This window comes from Triturus cristatus, chromosome 6, assembly GCF_964204655.1.
Source record: "Triturus cristatus chromosome 6, aTriCri1.1, whole genome shotgun sequence".
In the NCBI taxonomy this organism is placed as follows: Eukaryota; Metazoa; Chordata; class Amphibia; order Caudata; family Salamandridae; genus Triturus; species Triturus cristatus.
This window is the reverse complement of record NC_140589.1, coordinates 329,532,283-329,552,877: the sequence shown is the minus strand read 5'-3', so window position 1 is coordinate 329,552,877 and position 20,595 is coordinate 329,532,283. Positions and strand designations below refer to the sequence as shown.

The 20,595-nt window shown below is 52.4% G+C and overlaps 18 non-coding genes across 18 annotated transcripts; all 18 read left to right on the top strand.

The window, feature by feature from the left end:
• The first annotated feature begins 52 nt into the window (after positions 1 to 52).
• Positions 53 to 243, top strand: LOC146817033 (U2 spliceosomal RNA). The gene has a single exon (XR_014964708.1). It is a non-coding gene; the product is annotated as a U2 spliceosomal RNA (small nuclear RNA).
• A 1,008-nt stretch (positions 244 to 1,251) lies between these two features.
• LOC146817032 (U2 spliceosomal RNA) lies at positions 1,252 to 1,442 on the top strand. The gene has a single exon (XR_014964707.1). It is a non-coding gene; the product is annotated as a U2 spliceosomal RNA (small nuclear RNA).
• A 990-nt stretch (positions 1,443 to 2,432) lies between these two features.
• On the top strand, positions 2,433 to 2,623 carry LOC146817031 (U2 spliceosomal RNA). Its single transcript, XR_014964706.1, has one exon. It is a non-coding gene; the product is annotated as a U2 spliceosomal RNA (small nuclear RNA).
• Positions 2,624 to 3,613: 990 nt separating this feature from the next.
• LOC146817030 (U2 spliceosomal RNA) lies at positions 3,614 to 3,805 on the top strand. Its single transcript, XR_014964893.1, has one exon. It is a non-coding gene; the product is annotated as a U2 spliceosomal RNA (small nuclear RNA).
• Positions 3,806 to 4,799: 994 nt separating this feature from the next.
• Positions 4,800 to 4,990, top strand: LOC146817029 (U2 spliceosomal RNA). Its single transcript, XR_014964705.1, has one exon. It is a non-coding gene; the product is annotated as a U2 spliceosomal RNA (small nuclear RNA).
• A 990-nt stretch (positions 4,991 to 5,980) lies between these two features.
• On the top strand, positions 5,981 to 6,171 carry LOC146817028 (U2 spliceosomal RNA). Its single transcript, XR_014964704.1, has one exon. It is a non-coding gene; the product is annotated as a U2 spliceosomal RNA (small nuclear RNA).
• A 990-nt stretch (positions 6,172 to 7,161) lies between these two features.
• On the top strand, positions 7,162 to 7,352 carry LOC146817027 (U2 spliceosomal RNA). Its single transcript, XR_014964703.1, has one exon. It is a non-coding gene; the product is annotated as a U2 spliceosomal RNA (small nuclear RNA).
• A 990-nt stretch (positions 7,353 to 8,342) lies between these two features.
• Positions 8,343 to 8,534, top strand: LOC146817026 (U2 spliceosomal RNA). The gene has a single exon (XR_014964892.1). It is a non-coding gene; the product is annotated as a U2 spliceosomal RNA (small nuclear RNA).
• A 1,010-nt stretch (positions 8,535 to 9,544) lies between these two features.
• Positions 9,545 to 9,735, top strand: LOC146817025 (U2 spliceosomal RNA). Its single transcript, XR_014964702.1, has one exon. It is a non-coding gene; the product is annotated as a U2 spliceosomal RNA (small nuclear RNA).
• Positions 9,736 to 10,729: 994 nt separating this feature from the next.
• LOC146817024 (U2 spliceosomal RNA) lies at positions 10,730 to 10,920 on the top strand. The gene has a single exon (XR_014964700.1). It is a non-coding gene; the product is annotated as a U2 spliceosomal RNA (small nuclear RNA).
• Positions 10,921 to 11,946: 1,026 nt separating this feature from the next.
• On the top strand, positions 11,947 to 12,138 carry LOC146817023 (U2 spliceosomal RNA). The gene has a single exon (XR_014964891.1). It is a non-coding gene; the product is annotated as a U2 spliceosomal RNA (small nuclear RNA).
• A 1,010-nt stretch (positions 12,139 to 13,148) lies between these two features.
• Positions 13,149 to 13,339, top strand: LOC146817022 (U2 spliceosomal RNA). The gene has a single exon (XR_014964698.1). It is a non-coding gene; the product is annotated as a U2 spliceosomal RNA (small nuclear RNA).
• A 994-nt stretch (positions 13,340 to 14,333) lies between these two features.
• Positions 14,334 to 14,525, top strand: LOC146817021 (U2 spliceosomal RNA). Its single transcript, XR_014964889.1, has one exon. It is a non-coding gene; the product is annotated as a U2 spliceosomal RNA (small nuclear RNA).
• A 1,010-nt stretch (positions 14,526 to 15,535) lies between these two features.
• On the top strand, positions 15,536 to 15,726 carry LOC146817020 (U2 spliceosomal RNA). The gene has a single exon (XR_014964697.1). It is a non-coding gene; the product is annotated as a U2 spliceosomal RNA (small nuclear RNA).
• Positions 15,727 to 16,720: 994 nt separating this feature from the next.
• On the top strand, positions 16,721 to 16,911 carry LOC146817019 (U2 spliceosomal RNA). The gene has a single exon (XR_014964696.1). It is a non-coding gene; the product is annotated as a U2 spliceosomal RNA (small nuclear RNA).
• A 1,026-nt stretch (positions 16,912 to 17,937) lies between these two features.
• On the top strand, positions 17,938 to 18,129 carry LOC146817018 (U2 spliceosomal RNA). Its single transcript, XR_014964888.1, has one exon. It is a non-coding gene; the product is annotated as a U2 spliceosomal RNA (small nuclear RNA).
• Positions 18,130 to 19,141: 1,012 nt separating this feature from the next.
• LOC146817017 (U2 spliceosomal RNA) lies at positions 19,142 to 19,332 on the top strand. The gene has a single exon (XR_014964695.1). It is a non-coding gene; the product is annotated as a U2 spliceosomal RNA (small nuclear RNA).
• A 994-nt stretch (positions 19,333 to 20,326) lies between these two features.
• Positions 20,327 to 20,518, top strand: LOC146817016 (U2 spliceosomal RNA). Its single transcript, XR_014964887.1, has one exon. It is a non-coding gene; the product is annotated as a U2 spliceosomal RNA (small nuclear RNA).
• Positions 20,519 to 20,595: the final 77 nt, after the last annotated feature.

The window sequence follows — 20,595 nt, the reverse complement described above, 5'->3', positions numbered from 1 at the left end:
GTCAGCCAGGGAGATTGCTCCGGGAGGTGCGAATTCTGGCACCATTCTGGTTATCGCTTCTCGGCCTTTTGGCTAAGATCAAGTGTAGTATCTGTTCTTATCAGTTTAATATCTGATACGTCCTCTATCTGGGGACCATATATTAAATTGATTTTTGGAACAGGGAGATGGAATAGGAGCTTGCTCTGTCCACTCCACGCATCAACCTGGTATTGCAGTACCTCCAGGAATGGTGCACTTCCCCACCCGGGGAAAACAATGCTGTTGAAAGATAGATGAGAAAACGAAAGTAGCGCTTCACTACGAAACCCTGTAAAGTGGCGCTACTGTGTTTGCGCGCGAATAAAACCACCCTGGTCACCGCGTCTTGCTTTATTTATGTATTTATGTCATTGATGTGCCGCAAACGCGCTTTATTTATTTATTTATATATTTTTCACGTTTTCTGGAACTTTTTTTTATTTCTATTTCCTTCTCCATCCAGACGCTGCACTTTGGAAGAGAAAAATGTCAGAAGGAGACTGCTTTTCCAGCATCGGAGTTTCCTTCGTTTTTGGATCCATTTCACTGGGGAACGAATTGAGGAAGTTTTACAGCAAGTCAGTAGGATCGAGGTAGAGACGGAAAGAGATGAGGAAAGAGAGGGAGGGAGGGAGAGAGAGAGAGAGAGAGAGAGAGGGAGGGAGGGAGGGAGGGAGGGAGGGAGGGAGGGAGGCAGAGAAGTGGACACTGCCCTTGGCTTCTCTGAGCAATGAAGGAAAATACAGAGTCCTTTTCCTTCTTTGCCCGCCCCGCCCGTCCCCGAACGGCCACGAACGGCCAAGCCTTATCTATAGGCCTTTGGCTACAGGGGAGCAGTGTCCCGGGTAGGCGAGGGCGAGGCGCCGGCCACTTCCTGTCGGGGAGCTGTCCAGGGCATCCTGGCCTGATTCCCAGCATCCCCCGGCTGCCAGGCTTTCCGGCCAGCCGGCTAGAAGCAGAGGACAGGAAGGGGCGGGGCATGCAAATGCTAGAAAGAGGACAACGTGGGTATGCTAAGTGACGCCTAACGAGGCGAGAGCCGTGGAGGACTCTGGGAGCCGGGAGAAGGCCCGAGGCCAGGACCTCCTTTCTATGGGCACATGCTGAGCTCCCACTAGGAGTCAGAAAAAGAGGCGAAAGGGCCTCAAGCGACGGTGCGAGGGAAGACCCCGGTCCGGGTCAGCCAGGGAGATTGCTCCGGGAGGTGCGAATTCTGGCACCATTCTGGTTATCGCTTCTCGGCCTTTTGGCTAAGATCAAGTGTAGTATCTGTTCTTATCAGTTTAATATCTGATACGTCCTCTATCTGGGGACCATATATTAAATTGATTTTTGGAACAGGGAGATGGAATAGGAGCTTGCTCTGTCCACTCCACGCATCAACCTGGTATTGCAGTACCTCCAGGAATGGTGCACTTCCCCACCCGGGGAAAACAATGCTGTTGAAAGATAGATGAGAAAACGAAAGTAGCGCTTCACTACGAAACCCTGTAAAGTGGCGCTACTGTGTTTGCGCGCGAATAAAACCACCCTGGTCACCGCGTCTTGCTTTATTTATGTATTTATGTCATTGATGTGCCGCAAACGCGCTTTATTTATTTATTTATATATTTTTCACGTTTTCTGGAACTTTTTTTTATTTCTATTTCCTTCTCCATCCAGACGCTGCACTTTGGAAGAGAAAAATGTCAGAAGGAGACTGCTTTTCCAGCATCGGAGTTTCCTTCGTTTTTGGATCCATTTCACTGGGGAACGAATTGAGGAACTTTTACAGCAAGTCAGTAGGATCGAGGTAGAGACGGAAAGAGATGAGGAAAGAGAGGGAGGGAGGGAGAGAGAGAGGGAGGGAGGGAGGGAGGGAGGGAGGGAGGGAGGCAGAGAAGTGGACACTGCCCTTGGCTTCTCTGAGCAATGAAGGAAAATACAGAGTCCTTTTCCTTCTTTGCCCGCCCCGCCCGTCCCCGAACGGCCACGAACGGCCAAGCCTTATCTATAGGCCTTTGGCTACAGGGGAGCAGTGTCCCGGGTAGGCGAGGGCGAGGCGCCGGCCACTTCCTGTCGGGGAGCTGTCCAGGGCATCCTGGCCTGATTCCCAGCATCCCCCGGCTGCCAGGCTTTCCGGCCAGCCGGCTAGAAGCAGAGGACAGGAAGGGGCGGGGCATGCAAATGCTAGAAAGAGGACAACGTGGGTATGCTAAGTGACGCCTAACGAGGCGAGAGCCGTGGAGGACTCTGGGAGCCGGGAGAAGGCCCGAGGCCAGGACCTCCTTTCTATGGGCACATGCTGAGCTCCCACTAGGAGTCAGAAAAAGAGGCGAAAGGGCCTCAAGCGACGGTGCGAGGGAAGACCCCGGTCCGGGTCAGCCAGGGAGATTGCTCCGGGAGGTGCGAATTCTGGCACCATTCTGGTTATCGCTTCTCGGCCTTTTGGCTAAGATCAAGTGTAGTATCTGTTCTTATCAGTTTAATATCTGATACGTCCTCTATCTGGGGACCATATATTAAATTGATTTTTGGAACAGGGAGATGGAATAGGAGCTTGCTCTGTCCACTCCACGCATCAACCTGGTATTGCAGTACCTCCAGGAATGGTGCACTTCCCCACCCGGGGAAAACAATGCTGTTGAAAGATAGATGAGAAAACGAAAGTAGCGCTTCACTACGAAACCCTGTAAAGTGGCGCTACTGTGTTTGCGCGCGAATAAAACCACCCTGGTCACCGCGTCTTGCTTTATTTATGTATTTATGTCATTGATGTGCCGCAAACGCGCTTTATTTATTTATTTATATATTTTTCACGTTTTCTGGAACTTTTTTTTATTTCTATTTCCTTCTCCATCCAGACGCTGCACTTTGGAAGAGAAAAATGTCAGAAGGAGACTGCTTTTCCAGCATCGGAGTTTCCTTCGTTTTTGGATCCATTTCACTGGGGAACGAATTGAGGAACTTTTACAGCAAGTCAGTAGGATCGAGGTAGAGACGGAAAGAGATGAGGAAAGAGAGGGAGGGAGGGAGAGAGAGAGGGAGGGAGGGAGGGAGGGAGGGAGGGAGGGAGGCAGAGAAGTGGACACTGCCCTTGGCTTCTCTGAGCAATGAAGGAAAATACAGAGTCCTTTTCCTTCTTTGCCCGCCCCGCCCGTCCCCGAACGGCCACGAACGGCCAAGCCTTATCTATAGGCCTTTGGCTACAGGGGAGCAGTGTCCCGGGTAGGCGAGGGCGAGGCGCCGGCCACTTCCTGTCGGGGAGCTGTCCAGGGCATCCTGGCCTGATTCCCAGCATCCCCCGGCTGCCAGGCTTTCCGGCCAGCCGGCTAGAAGCAGAGGACAGGAAGGGGCGGGGCATGCAAATGCTAGAAAGAGGACAACGTGGGTATGCTAAGTGACGCCTAACGAGGCGAGAGCCGTGGAGGACTCTGGGAGCCGGGAGAAGGCCCGAGGCCAGGACCTCCTTTCTATGGGCACATGCTGAGCTCCCACTAGGAGTCAGAAAAAGAGGCGAAAGGGCCTCAAGCGACGGTGCGAGGGAAGACCCCGGTCCGGGTCAGCCAGGGAGATTGCTCCGGGAGGTGCGAATTCTGGCACCATTCTGGTTATCGCTTCTCGGCCTTTTGGCTAAGATCAAGTGTAGTATCTGTTCTTATCAGTTTAATATCTTGATACGTCCTCTATCTGGGGACCATATATTAAATTGATTTTTGGAACAGGGAGATGGAATAGGAGCTTGCTCTGTCCACTCCACGCATCAACCTGGTATTGCAGTACCTCCAGGAATGGTGCACTTCCCCACCCGGGGAAAACAATGCTGTTGAAAGATAGATGAGAAAACGAAAGTAGCGCTTCACTACGAAACCCTGTAAAGTGGCGCTACTGTGTTTGCGCGCGAATAAAACCACCCTGGTCACCGCGTCTTGCTTTATTTATGTATTTATGTCATTGATGTGCCGCAAACGCGCTTTATTTATTTATTTATATATTTTTCACGTTTTCTGGAACTTTTTTTTATTTCTATTTCCTTCTCCATCCAGACGCTGCACTTTGGAAGAGAAAAATGTCAGAAGGAGACTGCTTTTCCAGCATCGGAGTTTCCTTCGTTTTTGGATCCATTTCACTGGGGAACGAATTGAGGAACTTTTACAGCAAGTCAGTAGGATCGAGGTAGAGACGGAAAGAGATGAGGAAAGAGAGGGACGGAGGGAGAGAGAGAGGGAGGGAGGGAGGGAGGGAGGGAGGGAGGGAGGGAGGCAGAGAAGTGGACACTGCCCTTGGCTTCTCTGAGCAATGAAGGAAAATACAGAGTCCTTTTCCTTCTTTGCCCGCCCCGCCCGTCCCCGAACGGCCACGAACGGCCAAGCCTTATCTATAGGCCTTTGGCTACAGGGGAGCAGTGTCCCGGGTAGGCGAGGGCGAGGCGCCGGCCACTTCCTGTCGGGGAGCTGTCCAGGGCATCCTGGCCTGATTCCCAGCATCCCCCGGCTGCCAGGCTTTCCGGCCAGCCGGCTAGAAGCAGAGGACAGGAAGGGGCGGGGCATGCAAATGCTAGAAAGAGGACAACGTGGGTATGCTAAGTGACGCCTAACGAGGCGAGAGCCGTGGAGGACTCTGGGAGCCGGGAGAAGGCCCGAGGCCAGGACCTCCTTTCTATGGGCACATGCTGAGCTCCCACTAGGAGTCAGAAAAAGAGGCGAAAGGGCCTCAAGCGACGGTGCGAGGGAAGACCCCGGTCCGGGTCAGCCAGGGAGATTGCTCCGGGAGGTGCGAATTCTGGCACCATTCTGGTTATCGCTTCTCGGCCTTTTGGCTAAGATCAAGTGTAGTATCTGTTCTTATCAGTTTAATATCTGATACGTCCTCTATCTGGGGACCATATATTAAATTGATTTTTGGAACAGGGAGATGGAATAGGAGCTTGCTCTGTCCACTCCACGCATCAACCTGGTATTGCAGTACCTCCAGGAATGGTGCACTTCCCCACCCGGGGAAAACAATGCTGTTGAAAGATAGATGAGAAAACGAAAGTAGCGCTTCACTACGAAACCCTGTAAAGTGGCGCTACTGTGTTTGCGCGCGAATAAAACCACCCTGGTCACCGCGTCTTGCTTTATTTATGTATTTATGTCATTGATGTGCCGCAAACGCGCTTTATTTATTTATTTATATATTTTTCACGTTTTCTGGAACTTTTTTTTATTTCTATTTCCTTCTCCATCCAGACGCTGCACTTTGGAAGAGAAAAATGTCAGAAGGAGACTGCTTTTCCAGCATCGGAGTTTCCTTCGTTTTTGGATCCATTTCACTGGGGAACGAATTGAGGAACTTTTACAGCAAGTCAGTAGGATCGAGGTAGAGACGGAAAGAGATGAGGAAAGAGAGGGAGGGAGGGAGAGAGAGAGGGAGGGAGGGAGGGAGGGAGGGAGGGAGGGAGGCAGAGAAGTGGACACTGCCCTTGGCTTCTCTGAGCAATGAAGGAAAATACAGAGTCCTTTTCCTTCTTTGCCCGCCCCGCCCGTCCCCGAACGGCCACGAACGGCCAAGCCTTATCTATAGGCCTTTGGCTACAGGGGAGCAGTGTCCCGGGTAGGCGAGGGCGAGGCGCCGGCCACTTCCTGTCGGGGAGCTGTCCAGGGCATCCTGGCCTGATTCCCAGCATCCCCCGGCTGCCAGGCTTTCCGGCCAGCCGGCTAGAAGCAGAGGACAGGAAGGGGCGGGGCATGCAAATGCTAGAAAGAGGACAACGTGGGTATGCTAAGTGACGCCTAACGAGGCGAGAGCCGTGGAGGACTCTGGGAGCCGGGAGAAGGCCCGAGGCCAGGACCTCCTTTCTATGGGCACATGCTGAGCTCCCACTAGGAGTCAGAAAAAGAGGCGAAAGGGCCTCAAGCGACGGTGCGAGGGAAGACCCCGGTCCGGGTCAGCCAGGGAGATTGCTCCGGGAGGTGCGAATTCTGGCACCATTCTGGTTATCGCTTCTCGGCCTTTTGGCTAAGATCAAGTGTAGTATCTGTTCTTATCAGTTTAATATCTGATACGTCCTCTATCTGGGGACCATATATTAAATTGATTTTTGGAACAGGGAGATGGAATAGGAGCTTGCTCTGTCCACTCCACGCATCAACCTGGTATTGCAGTACCTCCAGGAATGGTGCACTTCCCCACCCGGGGAAAACAATGCTGTTGAAAGATAGATGAGAAAACGAAAGTAGCGCTTCACTACGAAACCCTGTAAAGTGGCGCTACTGTGTTTGCGCGCGAATAAAACCACCCTGGTCACCGCGTCTTGCTTTATTTATGTATTTATGTCATTGATGTGCCGCAAACGCGCTTTATTTATTTATTTATATATTTTTCACGTTTTCTGGAACTTTTTTTTATTTCTATTTCCTTCTCCATCCAGACGCTGCACTTTGGAAGAGAAAAATGTCAGAAGGAGACTGCTTTTCCAGCATCGGAGTTTCCTTCGTTTTTGGATCCATTTCACTGGGGAACGAATTGAGGAACTTTTACAGCAAGTCAGTAGGATCGAGGTAGAGACGGAAAGAGATGAGGAAAGAGAGGGAGGGAGGGAGAGAGAGAGGGAGGGAGGGAGGGAGGGAGGGAGGGAGGGAGGCAGAGAAGTGGACACTGCCCTTGGCTTCTCTGAGCAATGAAGGAAAATACAGAGTCCTTTTCCTTCTTTGCCCGCCCCGCCCGTCCCCGAACGGCCACGAACGGCCAAGCCTTATCTATAGGCCTTTGGCTACAGGGGAGCAGTGTCCCGGGTAGGCGAGGGCGAGGCGCCGGCCACTTCCTGTCGGGGAGCTGTCCAGGGCATCCTGGCCTGATTCCCAGCATCCCCCGGCTGCCAGGCTTTCCGGCCAGCCGGCTAGAAGCAGAGGACAGGAAGGGGCGGGGCATGCAAATGCTAGAAAGAGGACAACGTGGGTATGCTAAGTGACGCCTAACGAGGCGAGAGCCGTGGAGGACTCTGGGAGCCGGGAGAAGGCCCGAGGCCAGGACCTCCTTTCTATGGGCACATGCTGAGCTCCCACTAGGAGTCAGAAAAAGAGGCGAAAGGGCCTCAAGCGACGGTGCGAGGGAAGACCCCGGTCCGGGTCAGCCAGGGAGATTGCTCCGGGAGGTGCGAATTCTGGCACCATTCTGGTTATCGCTTCTCGGCCTTTTGGCTAAGATCAAGTGTAGTATCTGTTCTTATCAGTTTAATATCTGATACGTCCTCTATCTGGGGACCATATATTAAATTGATTTTTGGAACAGGGAGATGGAATAGGAGCTTGCTCTGTCCACTCCACGCATCAACCTGGTATTGCAGTACCTCCAGGAATGGTGCACTTCCCCACCCGGGGAAAACAATGCTGTTGAAAGATAGATGAGAAAACGAAAGTAGCGCTTCACTACGAAACCCTGTAAAGTGGCGCTACTGTGTTTGCGCGCGAATAAAACCACCCTGGTCACCGCGTCTTGCTTTATTTATGTATTTATGTCATTGATGTGCCGCAAACGCGCTTTATTTATTTATTTATATATTTTTCACGTTTTCTGGAACTTTTTTTTATTTCTATTTCCTTCTCCATCCAGACGCTGCACTTTGGAAGAGAAAAATGTCAGAAGGAGACTGCTTTTCCAGCATCGGAGTTTCCTTCGTTTTTGGATCCATTTCACTGGGGAACGAATTGAGGAACTTTTACAGCAAGTCAGTAGGATCGAGGTAGAGACGGAAAGAGATGAGGAAAGAGAGGGAGGGAGGGAGAGAGAGAGGGAGGGAGGGAGGGAGGGAGGGAGGGAGGGAGGCAGAGAAGTGGACACTGCCCTTGGCTTCTCTGAGCAATGAAGGAAAATACAGAGTCCTTTTCCTTCTTTGCCCGCCCCGCCCGTCCCCGAACGGCCACGAACGGCCAAGCCTTATCTATAGGCCTTTGGCTACAGGGGAGCAGTGTCCCGGGTAGGCGAGGGCGAGGCGCCGGCCACTTCCTGTCGGGGAGCTGTCCAGGGCATCCTGGCCTGATTCCCAGCATCCCCCGGCTGCCAGGCTTTCCGGCCAGCCGGCTAGAAGCAGAGGACAGGAAGGGGCGGGGCATGCAAATGCTAGAAAGAGGACAACGTGGGTATGCTAAGTGACGCCTAACGAGGCGAGAGCCGTGGAGGACTCTGGGAGCCGGGAGAAGGCCCGAGGCCAGGACCTCCTTTCTATGGGCACATGCTGAGCTCCCACTAGGAGTCAGAAAAAGAGGCGAAAGGGCCTCAAGCGACGGTGCGAGGGAAGACCCCGGTCCGGGTCAGCCAGGGAGATTGCTCCGGGAGGTGCGAATTCTGGCACCATTCTGGTTATCGCTTCTCGGCCTTTTGGCTAAGATCAAGTGTAGTATCTGTTCTTATCAGTTTAATATCTTGATACGTCCTCTATCTGGGGACCATATATTAAATTGATTTTTGGAACAGGGAGATGGAATAGGAGCTTGCTCTGTCCACTCCACGCATCAACCTGGTATTGCAGTACCTCCAGGAATGGTGCACTTCCCCACCCGGGGAAAACAATGCTGTTGAAAGATAGATGAGAAAACGAAAGTAGCGCTTCACTACGAAACCCTGTAAAGTGGCGCTACTGTGTTTGCGCGCGAATAAAACCACCCTGGTCACCGCGTCTTGCTTTATTTATGTATTTATGTCATTGATGTGCCGCAAACGCGCTTTATTTATTTATTTATATATTTTTCACGTTTTCTGGAACTTTTTTTTATTTCTATTTCCTTCTCCATCCAGACGCTGCACTTTGGAAGAGAAAAATGTCAGAAGGAGACTGCTTTTCCAGCATCGGAGTTTCCTTCGTTTTTGGATCCATTTCACTGGGGAACGAATTGAGGAAGTTTTACAGCAAGTCAGTAGGATCGAGGTAGAGACGGAAAGAGATGAGGAAAGAGAGGGAGGGAGGGAGAGAGAGAGAGAGAGAGAGAGAGAGAGAGGGAGGGAGGGAGGGAGGGAGGGAGGGAGGGAGGGAGAGAAGTGGACACTGCCCTTGGCTTCTCTGAGCAATGAAGGAAAATACAGAGTCCTTTTCCTTCTTTGCCCGCCCCGCCCGTCCCCGAACGGCCACGAACGGCCAAGCCTTATCTATAGGCCTTTGGCTACAGGGGAGCAGTGTCCCGGGTAGGCGAGGGCGAGGCGCCGGCCACTTCCTGTCGGGGAGCTGTCCAGGGCATCCTGGCCTGATTCCCAGCATCCCCCGGCTGCCAGGCTTTCCGGCCAGCCGGCTAGAAGCAGAGGACAGGAAGGGGCGGGGCATGCAAATGCTAGAAAGAGGACAACGTGGGTATGCTAAGTGACGCCTAACGAGGCGAGAGCCGTGGAGGACTCTGGGAGCCGGGAGAAGGCCCGAGGCCAGGACCTCCTTTCTATGGGCACATGCTGAGCTCCCACTAGGAGTCAGAAAAAGAGGCGAAAGGGCCTCAAGCGACGGTGCGAGGGAAGACCCCGGTCCGGGTCAGCCAGGGAGATTGCTCCGGGAGGTGCGAATTCTGGCACCATTCTGGTTATCGCTTCTCGGCCTTTTGGCTAAGATCAAGTGTAGTATCTGTTCTTATCAGTTTAATATCTGATACGTCCTCTATCTGGGGACCATATATTAAATTGATTTTTGGAACAGGGAGATGGAATAGGAGCTTGCTCTGTCCACTCCACGCATCAACCTGGTATTGCAGTACCTCCAGGAATGGTGCACTTCCCCACCCGGGGAAAACAATGCTGTTGAAAGATAGATGAGAAAACGAAAGTAGCGCTTCACTACGAAACCCTGTAAAGTGGCGCTACTGTGTTTGCGCGCGAATAAAACCACCCTGGTCACCGCGTCTTGCTTTATTTATGTATTTATGTCATTGATGTGCCGCAAACGCGCTTTATTTATTTATTTATATATTTTTCACGTTTTCTGGAACTTTTTTTTATTTCTATTTCCTTCTCCATCCAGACGCTGCACTTTGGAAGAGAAAAATGTCAGAAGGAGACTGCTTTTCCAGCATCGGAGTTTCCTTCGTTTTTGGATCCATTTCACTGGGGAACGAATTGAGGAACTTTTACAGCAAGTCAGTAGGATCGAGGTAGAGACGGAAAGAGATGAGGAAAGAGAGGGACGGAGGGAGAGAGAGAGGGAGGGAGGGAGGGAGGGAGGGAGGGAGGGAGGGAGGCAGAGAAGTGGACACTGCCCTTGGCTTCTCTGAGCAATGAAGGAAAATACAGAGTACTTTTCCTTCTTTGCCCGCCCCGCCCGTCCCCGAACGGCCACGAACGGCCAAGCCTTATCTATAGGCCTTTGGCTACAGGGGAGCAGTGTCCCGGGTAGGCGAGGGCGAGGCGCCGGCCACTTCCTGTCGGGGAGCTGTCCAGGGCATCCTGGCCTGATTCCCAGCATCCCCCGGCTGCCAGGCTTTCCGGCCAGCCGGCTAGAAGCAGAGGACAGGAAGGGGCGGGGCATGCAAATGCTAGAAAGAGGACAACGTGGGTATGCTAAGTGACGCCTAACGAGGCGAGAGCCGTGGAGGACTCTGGGAGCCGGGAGAAGGCCCGAGGCCAGGACCTCCTTTCTATGGGCACATGCTGAGCTCCCACTAGGAGTCAGAAAAAGAGGCGAAAGGGCCTCAAGCGACGGTGCGAGGGAAGACCCCGGTCCGGGTCAGCCAGGGAGATTGCTCCGGGAGGTGCGAATTCTGGCACCATTCTGGTTATCGCTTCTCGGCCTTTTGGCTAAGATCAAGTGTAGTATCTGTTCTTATCAGTTTAATATCTGATACGTCCTCTATCTGGGGACCATATATTAAATTGATTTTTGGAACAGGGAGATGGAATAGGAGCTTGCTCTGTCCACTCCACGCATCAACCTGGTATTGCAGTACCTCCAGGAATGGTGCACTTCCCCACCCGGGGAAAACAATGCTGTTGAAAGATAGATGAGAAAACGAAAGTAGCGCTTCACTACGAAACCCTGTAAAGTGGCGCTACTGTGTTTGCGCGCGAATAAAACCACCCTGGTCACCGCGTCTTGCTTTATTTATGTATTTATGTCATTGATGTGCCGCAAACGCGCTTTATTTATTTATTTATATATTTTTCACGTTTTCTGGAACTTTTTTTTATTTCTATTTCCTTCTCCATCCAGACGCTGCACTTTGGAAGAGAAAAATGTCAGAAGGAGACTGCTTTTCCAGCATCGGAGTTTCCTTCGTTTTTGGATCCATTTCACTGGGGAACGAATTGAGGAAGTTTTACAGCAAGTCAGTAGGATCGAGGTAGAGACGGAAAGAGATGAGGAAAGAGAGGGAGGGAGGGAGAGAGAGAGAGAGAGAGAGAGAGAGAGAGAGAGAGAGAGAGGGAGGGAGGGAGGGAGGGAGGGAGGGAGGGAGGGAGGCAGAGAAGTGGACACTGCCCTTGGCTTCTCTGAGCAATGAAGGAAAATACAGAGTCCTTTTCCTTCTTTGCCCGCCCCGCCCGTCCCCGAACGGCCACGAACGGCCAAGCCTTATCTATAGGCCTTTGGCTACAGGGGAGCAGTGTCCCGGGTAGGCGAGGGCGAGGCGCCGGCCACTTCCTGTCGGGGAGCTGTCCAGGGCATCCTGGCCTGATTCCCAGCATCCCCCGGCTGCCAGGCTTTCCGGCCAGCCGGCTAGAAGCAGAGGACAGGAAGGGGCGGGGCATGCAAATGCTAGAAAGAGGACAACGTGGGTATGCTAAGTGACGCCTAACGAGGCGAGAGCCGTGGAGGACTCTGGGAGCCGGGAGAAGGCCCGAGGCCAGGACCTCCTTTCTATGGGCACATGCTGAGCTCCCACTAGGAGTCAGAAAAAGAGGCGAAAGGGCCTCAAGCGACGGTGCGAGGGAAGACCCCGGTCCGGGTCAGCCAGGGAGATTGCTCCGGGAGGTGCGAATTCTGGCACCATTCTGGTTATCGCTTCTCGGCCTTTTGGCTAAGATCAAGTGTAGTATCTGTTCTTATCAGTTTAATATCTTGATACGTCCTCTATCTGGGGACCATATATTAAATTGATTTTTGGAACAGGGAGATGGAATAGGAGCTTGCTCTGTCCACTCCACGCATCAACCTGGTATTGCAGTACCTCCAGGAATGGTGCACTTCCCCACCCGGGGAAAACAATGCTGTTGAAAGATAGATGAGAAAACGAAAGTAGCGCTTCACTACGAAACCCTGTAAAGTGGCGCTACTGTGTTTGCGCGCGAATAAAACCACCCTGGTCACCGCGTCTTGCTTTATTTATGTATTTATGTCATTGATGTGCCGCAAACGCGCTTTATTTATTTATTTATATATTTTTCACGTTTTCTGGAACTTTTTTTTATTTCTATTTCCTTCTCCATCCAGACGCTGCACTTTGGAAGAGAAAAATGTCAGAAGGAGACTGCTTTTCCAGCATCGGAGTTTCCTTCGTTTTTGGATCCATTTCACTGGGGAACGAATTGAGGAAGTTTTACAGCAAGTCAGTAGGATCGAGGTAGAGACGGAAAGAGATGAGGAAAGAGAGGGAGGGAGGGAGAGAGAGAGAGAGAGAGAGAGAGAGAGAGGGAGGGAGGGAGGGAGGGAGGGAGGGAGGGAGGGAGAGAAGTGGACACTGCCCTTGGCTTCTCTGAGCAATGAAGGAAAATACAGAGTCCTTTTCCTTCTTTGCCCGCCCCGCCCGTCCCCGAACGGCCACGAACGGCCAAGCCTTATCTATAGGCCTTTGGCTACAGGGGAGCAGTGTCCCGGGTAGGCGAGGGCGAGGCGCCGGCCACTTCCTGTCGGGGAGCTGTCCAGGGCATCCTGGCCTGATTCCCAGCATCCCCCGGCTGCCAGGCTTTCCGGCCAGCCGGCTAGAAGCAGAGGACAGGAAGGGGCGGGGCATGCAAATGCTAGAAAGAGGACAACGTGGGTATGCTAAGTGACGCCTAACGAGGCGAGAGCCGTGGAGGACTCTGGGAGCCGGGAGAAGGCCCGAGGCCAGGACCTCCTTTCTATGGGCACATGCTGAGCTCCCACTAGGAGTCAGAAAAAGAGGCGAAAGGGCCTCAAGCGACGGTGCGAGGGAAGACCCCGGTCCGGGTCAGCCAGGGAGATTGCTCCGGGAGGTGCGAATTCTGGCACCATTCTGGTTATCGCTTCTCGGCCTTTTGGCTAAGATCAAGTGTAGTATCTGTTCTTATCAGTTTAATATCTGATACGTCCTCTATCTGGGGACCATATATTAAATTGATTTTTGGAACAGGGAGATGGAATAGGAGCTTGCTCTGTCCACTCCACGCATCAACCTGGTATTGCAGTACCTCCAGGAATGGTGCACTTCCCCACCCGGGGAAAACAATGCTGTTGAAAGATAGATGAGAAAACGAAAGTAGCGCTTCACTACGAAACCCTGTAAAGTGGCGCTACTGTGTTTGCGCGCGAATAAAACCACCCTGGTCACCGCGTCTTGCTTTATTTATGTATTTATGTCATTGATGTGCCGCAAACGCGCTTTATTTATTTATTTATATATTTTTCACGTTTTCTGGAACTTTTTTTTATTTCTATTTCCTTCTCCATCCAGACGCTGCACTTTGGAAGAGAAAAATGTCAGAAGGAGACTGCTTTTCCAGCATCGGAGTTTCCTTCGTTTTTGGATCCATTTCACTGGGGAACGAATTGAGGAACTTTTACAGCAAGTCAGTAGGATCGAGGTAGAGACGGAAAGAGATGAGGAAAGAGAGGGACGGAGGGAGAGAGAGAGGGAGGGAGGGAGGGAGGGAGGGAGGGAGGGAGGGAGGCAGAGAAGTGGACACTGCCCTTGGCTTCTCTGAGCAATGAAGGAAAATACAGAGTCCTTTTCCTTCTTTGCCCGCCCCGCCCGTCCCCGAACGGCCACGAACGGCCAAGCCTTATCTATAGGCCTTTGGCTACAGGGGAGCAGTGTCCCGGGTAGGCGAGGGCGAGGCGCCGGCCACTTCCTGTCGGGGAGCTGTCCAGGGCATCCTGGCCTGATTCCCAGCATCCCCCGGCTGCCAGGCTTTCCGGCCAGCCGGCTAGAAGCAGAGGACAGGAAGGGGCGGGGCATGCAAATGCTAGAAAGAGGACAACGTGGGTATGCTAAGTGACGCCTAACGAGGCGAGAGCCGTGGAGGACTCTGGGAGCCGGGAGAAGGCCCGAGGCCAGGACCTCCTTTCTATGGGCACATGCTGAGCTCCCACTAGGAGTCAGAAAAAGAGGCGAAAGGGCCTCAAGCGACGGTGCGAGGGAAGACCCCGGTCCGGGTCAGCCAGGGAGATTGCTCCGGGAGGTGCGAATTCTGGCACCATTCTGGTTATCGCTTCTCGGCCTTTTGGCTAAGATCAAGTGTAGTATCTGTTCTTATCAGTTTAATATCTTGATACGTCCTCTATCTGGGGACCATATATTAAATTGATTTTTGGAACAGGGAGATGGAATAGGAGCTTGCTCTGTCCACTCCACGCATCAACCTGGTATTGCAGTACCTCCAGGAATGGTGCACTTCCCCACCCGGGGAAAACAATGCTGTTGAAAGATAGATGAGAAAACGAAAGTAGCGCTTCACTACGAAACCCTGTAAAGTGGCGCTACTGTGTTTGCGCGCGAATAAAACCACCCTGGTCACCGCGTCTTGCTTTATTTATGTATTTATGTCATTGATGTGCCGCAAACGCGCTTTATTTATTTATTTATATATTTTTCACGTTTTCTGGAACTTTTTTTTATTTCTATTTCCTTCTCCATCCAGACGCTGCACTTTGGAAGAGAAAAATGTCAGAAGGAGACTGCTTTTCCAGCATCGGAGTTTCCTTCGTTTTTGGATCCATTTCACTGGGGAACGAATTGAGGAAGTTTTACAGCAAGTCAGTAGGATCGAGGTAGAGACGGAAAGAGATGAGGAAAGAGAGGGAGGGAGGGAGAGAGAGAGAGAGAGAGAGAGAGAGAGAGGGAGGGAGGGAGGGAGGGAGGGAGGGAGGGAGGGAGAGAAGTGGACACTGCCCTTGGCTTCTCTGAGCAATGAAGGAAAATACAGAGTCCTTTTCCTTCTTTGCCCGCCCCGCCCGTCCCCGAACGGCCACGAACGGCCAAGCCTTATCTATAGGCCTTTGGCTACAGGGGAGCAGTGTCCCGGGTAGGCGAGGGCGAGGCGCCGGCCACTTCCTGTCGGGGAGCTGTCCAGGGCATCCTGGCCTGATTCCCAGCATCCCCCGGCTGCCAGGCTTTCCGGCCAGCCGGCTAGAAGCAGAGGACAGGAAGGGGCGGGGCATGCAAATGCTAGAAAGAGGACAACGTGGGTATGCTAAGTGACGCCTAACGAGGCGAGAGCCGTGGAGGACTCTGGGAGCCGGGAGAAGGCCCGAGGCCAGGACCTCCTTTCTATGGGCACATGCTGAGCTCCCACTAGGAGTCAGAAAAAGAGGCGAAAGGGCCTCAAGCGACGGTGCGAGGGAAGACCCCGGTCCGGGTCAGCCAGGGAGATTGCTCCGGGAGGTGCGAATTCTGGCACCATTCTGGTTATCGCTTCTCGGCCTTTTGGCTAAGATCAAGTGTAGTATCTGTTCTTATCAGTTTAATATCTGATACGTCCTCTATCTGGGGACCATATATTAAATTGATTTTTGGAACAGGGAGATGGAATAGGAGCTTGCTCTGTCCACTCCACGCATCAACCTGGTATTGCAGTACCTCCAGGAATGGTGCACTTCCCCACCCGGGGAAAACAATGCTGTTGAAAGATAGATGAGAAAACGAAAGTAGCGCTTCACTACGAAACCCTGTAAAGTGGCGCTACTGTGTTTGCGCGCGAATAAAACCACCCTGGTCACCGCGTCTTGCTTTATTTATGTATTTATGTCATTGATGTGCCGCAAACGCGCTTTATTTATTTATTTATATATTTTTCACGTTTTCTGGAACTTTTTTTTATTTCTATTTCCTTCTCCATCCAGACGCTGCACTTTGGAAGAGAAAAATGTCAGAAGGAGACTGCTTTTCCAGCATCGGAGTTTCCTTCGTTTTTGGATCCATTTCACTGGGGAACGAATTGAGGAACTTTTACAGCAAGTCAGTAGGATCGAGGTAGAGACGGAAAGAGATGAGGAAAGAGAGGGACGGAGGGAGAGAGAGAGGGAGGGAGGGAGGGAGGGAGGGAGGGAGGGAGGGAGGCAGAGAAGTGGACACTGCCCTTGGCTTCTCTGAGCAATGAAGGAAAATACAGAGTACTTTTCCTTCTTTGCCCGCCCCGCCCGTCCCCGAACGGCCACGAACGGCCAAGCCTTATCTATAGGCCTTTGGCTACAGGGGAGCAGTGTCCCGGGTAGGCGAGGGCGAGGCGCCGGCCACTTCCTGTCGGGGAGCTGTCCAGGGCATCCTGGCCTGATTCCCAGCATCCCCCGGCTGCCAGGCTTTCCGGCCAGCCGGCTAGAAGCAGAGGACAGGAAGGGGCGGGGCATGCAAATGCTAGAAAGAGGACAACGTGGGTATGCTAAGTGACGCCTAACGAGGCGAGAGCCGTGGAGGACTCTGGGAGCCGGGAGAAGGCCCGAGGCCAGGACCTCCTTTCTATGGGCACATGCTGAGCTCCCACTAGGAGTCAGAAAAAGAGGCGAAAGGGCCTCAAGCGACGGTGCGAGGGAAGACCCCGGTCCGGGTCAGCCAGGGAGATTGCTCCGGGAGGTGCGAATTCTGGCACCATTCTGGTTATCGCTTCTCGGCCTTTTGGCTAAGATCAAGTGTAGTATCTGTTCTTATCAGTTTAATATCTGATACGTCCTCTATCTGGGGACCATATATTAAATTGATTTTTGGAACAGGGAGATGGAATAGGAGCTTGCTCTGTCCACTCCACGCATCAACCTGGTATTGCAGTACCTCCAGGAATGGTGCACTTCCCCACCCGGGGAAAACAATGCTGTTGAAAGATAGATGAGAAAACGAAAGTAGCGCTTCACTACGAAACCCTGTAAAGTGGCGCTACTGTGTTTGCGCGCGAATAAAACCACCCTGGTCACCGCGTCTTGCTTTATTTATGTATTTATGTCATTGATGTGCCGCAAACGCGCTTTATTTATTTATTTATATATTTTTCACGTTTTCTGGAACTTTTTTTTATTTCTATTTCCTTCTCCATCCAGACGCTGCACTTTGGAAGAGAAAAATGTCAGAAGGAGACTGCTTTTCCAGCATCGGAGTTTCCTTCGTTTTTGGATCCATTTCACTGGGGAACGAATTGAGGAAGTTTTACAGCAAGTCAGTAGGATCGAGGTAGAGACGGAAAGAGATGAGGAAAGAGAGGGAGGGAGGGAGAGAGAGAGAGAGAGAGAGAGAGAGAGAGAGAGAGAGAGAGGGAGGGAGGGAGGGAGGGAGGGAGGGAGGGAGGGAGGCAGAGAAGTGGACACTGCCCTTGGCTTCTCTGAGCAATGAAGGAAAATACAGAGTCCTTTTCCTTCTTTGCCCGCCCCGCCCGTCCCCGAACGGCCACGAACGGCCAAGCCTTATCTATAGGCCTTTGGCTACAGGGGAGCAGTGTCCCGGGTAGGCGAGGGCGAGGCGCCGGCCACTTCCTGTCGGGGAGCTGTCCAGGGCATCCTGGCCTGATTCCCAGCATCCCCCGGCTGCCAGGCTTTCCGGCCAGCCGGCTAGAAGCAGAGGACAGGAAGGGGCGGGGCATGCAAATGCTAGAAAGAGGACAACGTGGGTATGCTAAGTGACGCCTAACGAGGCGAGAGCCGTGGAGGACTCTGGGAGCCGGGAGAAGGCCCGAGGCCAGGACCTCCTTTCTATGGGCACATGCTGAGCTCCCACTAGGAGTCAGAAAAAGAGGCGAAAGGGCCTCAAGCGACGGTGCGAGGGAAGACCCCGGTCCGGGTCAGCCAGGGAGATTGCTCCGGGAGGTGCGAATTCTGGCACCATTCTGGTTATCGCTTCTCGGCCTTTTGGCTAAGATCAAGTGTAGTATCTGTTCTTATCAGTTTAATATCTTGATACGTCCTCTATCTGGGGACCATATATTAAATTGATTTTTGGAACAGGGAGATGGAATAGGAGCTTGCTCTGTCCACTCCACGCATCAACCTGGTATTGCAGTACCTCCAGGAATGGTGCACTTCCCCACCCGGGGAAAACAATGCTGTTGAAAGATAGATGAGAAAACGAAAGTAGCGCTTCACTACGAAACCCTGTAAAGTGGCGCTACTGTGTTTGCGCGCGAATAAAACCACCCTGGTCACCGCGTCTTGCTTTATTTATGTATTTATGTCATTGATGTGCCGCAAACGCGCTTTATTTATTTATTTATATATTTTTCACGTTTTCTGGAACTTTTTTTTATTTCTATTTCCTTCTCCATCCAGACGCTGCACTTTGGAAGAGAAAAATGTCAGAAGGAGACTGCTTTTCCAGCATCGGAGTTTCCTTCGTTTTTGGATCCATTTCACTGGGGAACGAATTGAGGAAGTTTTACAGCAAGTCAGTAGGATCGAGGTAGAGACGGAAAGAGATGAGGAAAGAGAGGGAGGGAGGGAGAGAGAGAGAGAGAGAGAGAGAGAGAGAGAGGGAGGGAGGGAGGGAGGGAGGGAGGGAGGGAGGGAGAGAAGTGGACACTGCCCTTGGCTTCTCTGAGCAATGAAGGAAAATACAGAGTCCTTTTCCTTCTTTGCCCGCCCCGCCCGTCCCCGAACGGCCACGAACGGCCAAGCCTTATCTATAGGCCTTTGGCTACAGGGGAGCAGTGTCCCGGGTAGGCGAGGGCGAGGCGCCGGCCACTTCCTGTCGGGGAGCTGTCCAGGGCATCCTGGCCTGATTCCCAGCATCCCCCGGCTGCCAGGCTTTCCGGCCAGCCGGCTAGAAGCAGAGGACAGGAAGGGGCGGGGCATGCAAATGCTAGAAAGAGGACAACGTGGGTATGCTAAGTGACGCCTAACGAGGCGAGAGCCGTGGAGGACTCTGGGAGCCGGGAGAAGGCCCGAGGCCAGGACCTCCTTTCTATGGGCACATGCTGAGCTCCCACTAGGAGTCAGAAAAAGAGGCGAAAGGGCCTCAAGCGACGGTGCGAGGGAAGACCCCGGTCCGGGTCAGCCAGGGAGATTGCTCCGGGAGGTGCGAATTCTGGCACCATTCTGGTTATCGCTTCTCGGCCTTTTGGCTAAGATCAAGTGTAGTATCTGTTCTTATCAGTTTAATATCTGATACGTCCTCTATCTGGGGACCATATATTAAATTGATTTTTGGAACAGGGAGATGGAATAGGAGCTTGCTCTGTCCACTCCACGCATCAACCTGGTATTGCAGTACCTCCAGGAATGGTGCACTTCCCCACCCGGGGAAAACAATGCTGTTGAAAGATAGATGAGAAAACGAAAGTAGCGCTTCACTACGAAACCCTGTAAAGTGGCGCTACTGTGTTTGCGCGCGAATAAAACCACCCTGGTCACCGCGTCTTGCTTTATTTATGTATTTATGTCATTGATGTGCCGCAAACGCGCTTTATTTATTTATTTATATATTTTTCACGTTTTCTGGAACTTTTTTTTATTTCTATTTCCTTCTCCATCCAGACGCTGCACTTTGGAAGAGAAAAATGTCAGAAGGAGACTGCTTTTCCAGCATCGGAGTTTCCTTCGTTTTTGGATCCATTTCACTGGGGAACGAATTGAGGAACTTTTACAGCAAGTCAGTAGGATCGAGGTAGAGACGGAAAGAGATGAGGAAAGAGAGGGACGGAGGGAGAGAGAGAGGGAGGGAGGGAGGGAGGGAGGGAGGGAGGGAGGGAGGCAGAGAAGTGGACACTGCCCTTGGCTTCTCTGAGCAATGAAGGAAAATACAGAGTCCTTTTCCTTCTTTGCCCGCCCCGCCCGTCCCCGAACGGCCACGAACGGCCAAGCCTTATCTATAGGCCTTTGGCTACAGGGGAGCAGTGTCCCGGGTAGGCGAGGGCGAGGCGCCGGCCACTTCCTGTCGGGGAGCTGTCCAGGGCATCCTGGCCTGATTCCCAGCATCCCCCGGCTGCCAGGCTTTCCGGCCAGCCGGCTAGAAGCAGAGGACAGGAAGGGGCGGGGCATGCAAATGCTAGAAAGAGGACAACGTGGGTATGCTAAGTGACGCCTAACGAGGCGAGAGCCGTGGAGGACTCTGGGAGCCGGGAGAAGGCCCGAGGCCAGGACCTCCTTTCTATGGGCACATGCTGAGCTCCCACTAGGAGTCAGAAAAAGAGGCGAAAGGGCCTCAAGCGACGGTGCGAGGGAAGACCCCGGTCCGGGTCAGCCAGGGAGATTGCTCCGGGAGGTGCGAATTCTGGCACCATTCTGGTTATCGCTTCTCGGCCTTTTGGCTAAGATCAAGTGTAGTATCTGTTCTTATCAGTTTAATATCTTGATACGTCCTCTATCTGGGGACCATATATTAAATTGATTTTTGGAACAGGGAGATGGAATAGGAGCTTGCTCTGTCCACTCCACGCATCAACCTGGTATTGCAGTACCTCCAGGAATGGTGCACTTCCCCACCCGGGGAAAACAATGCTGTTGAAAGATAGATGAGAAAACGAAAGTAGCGCTTCACTACGAAACCCTGTAAAGTG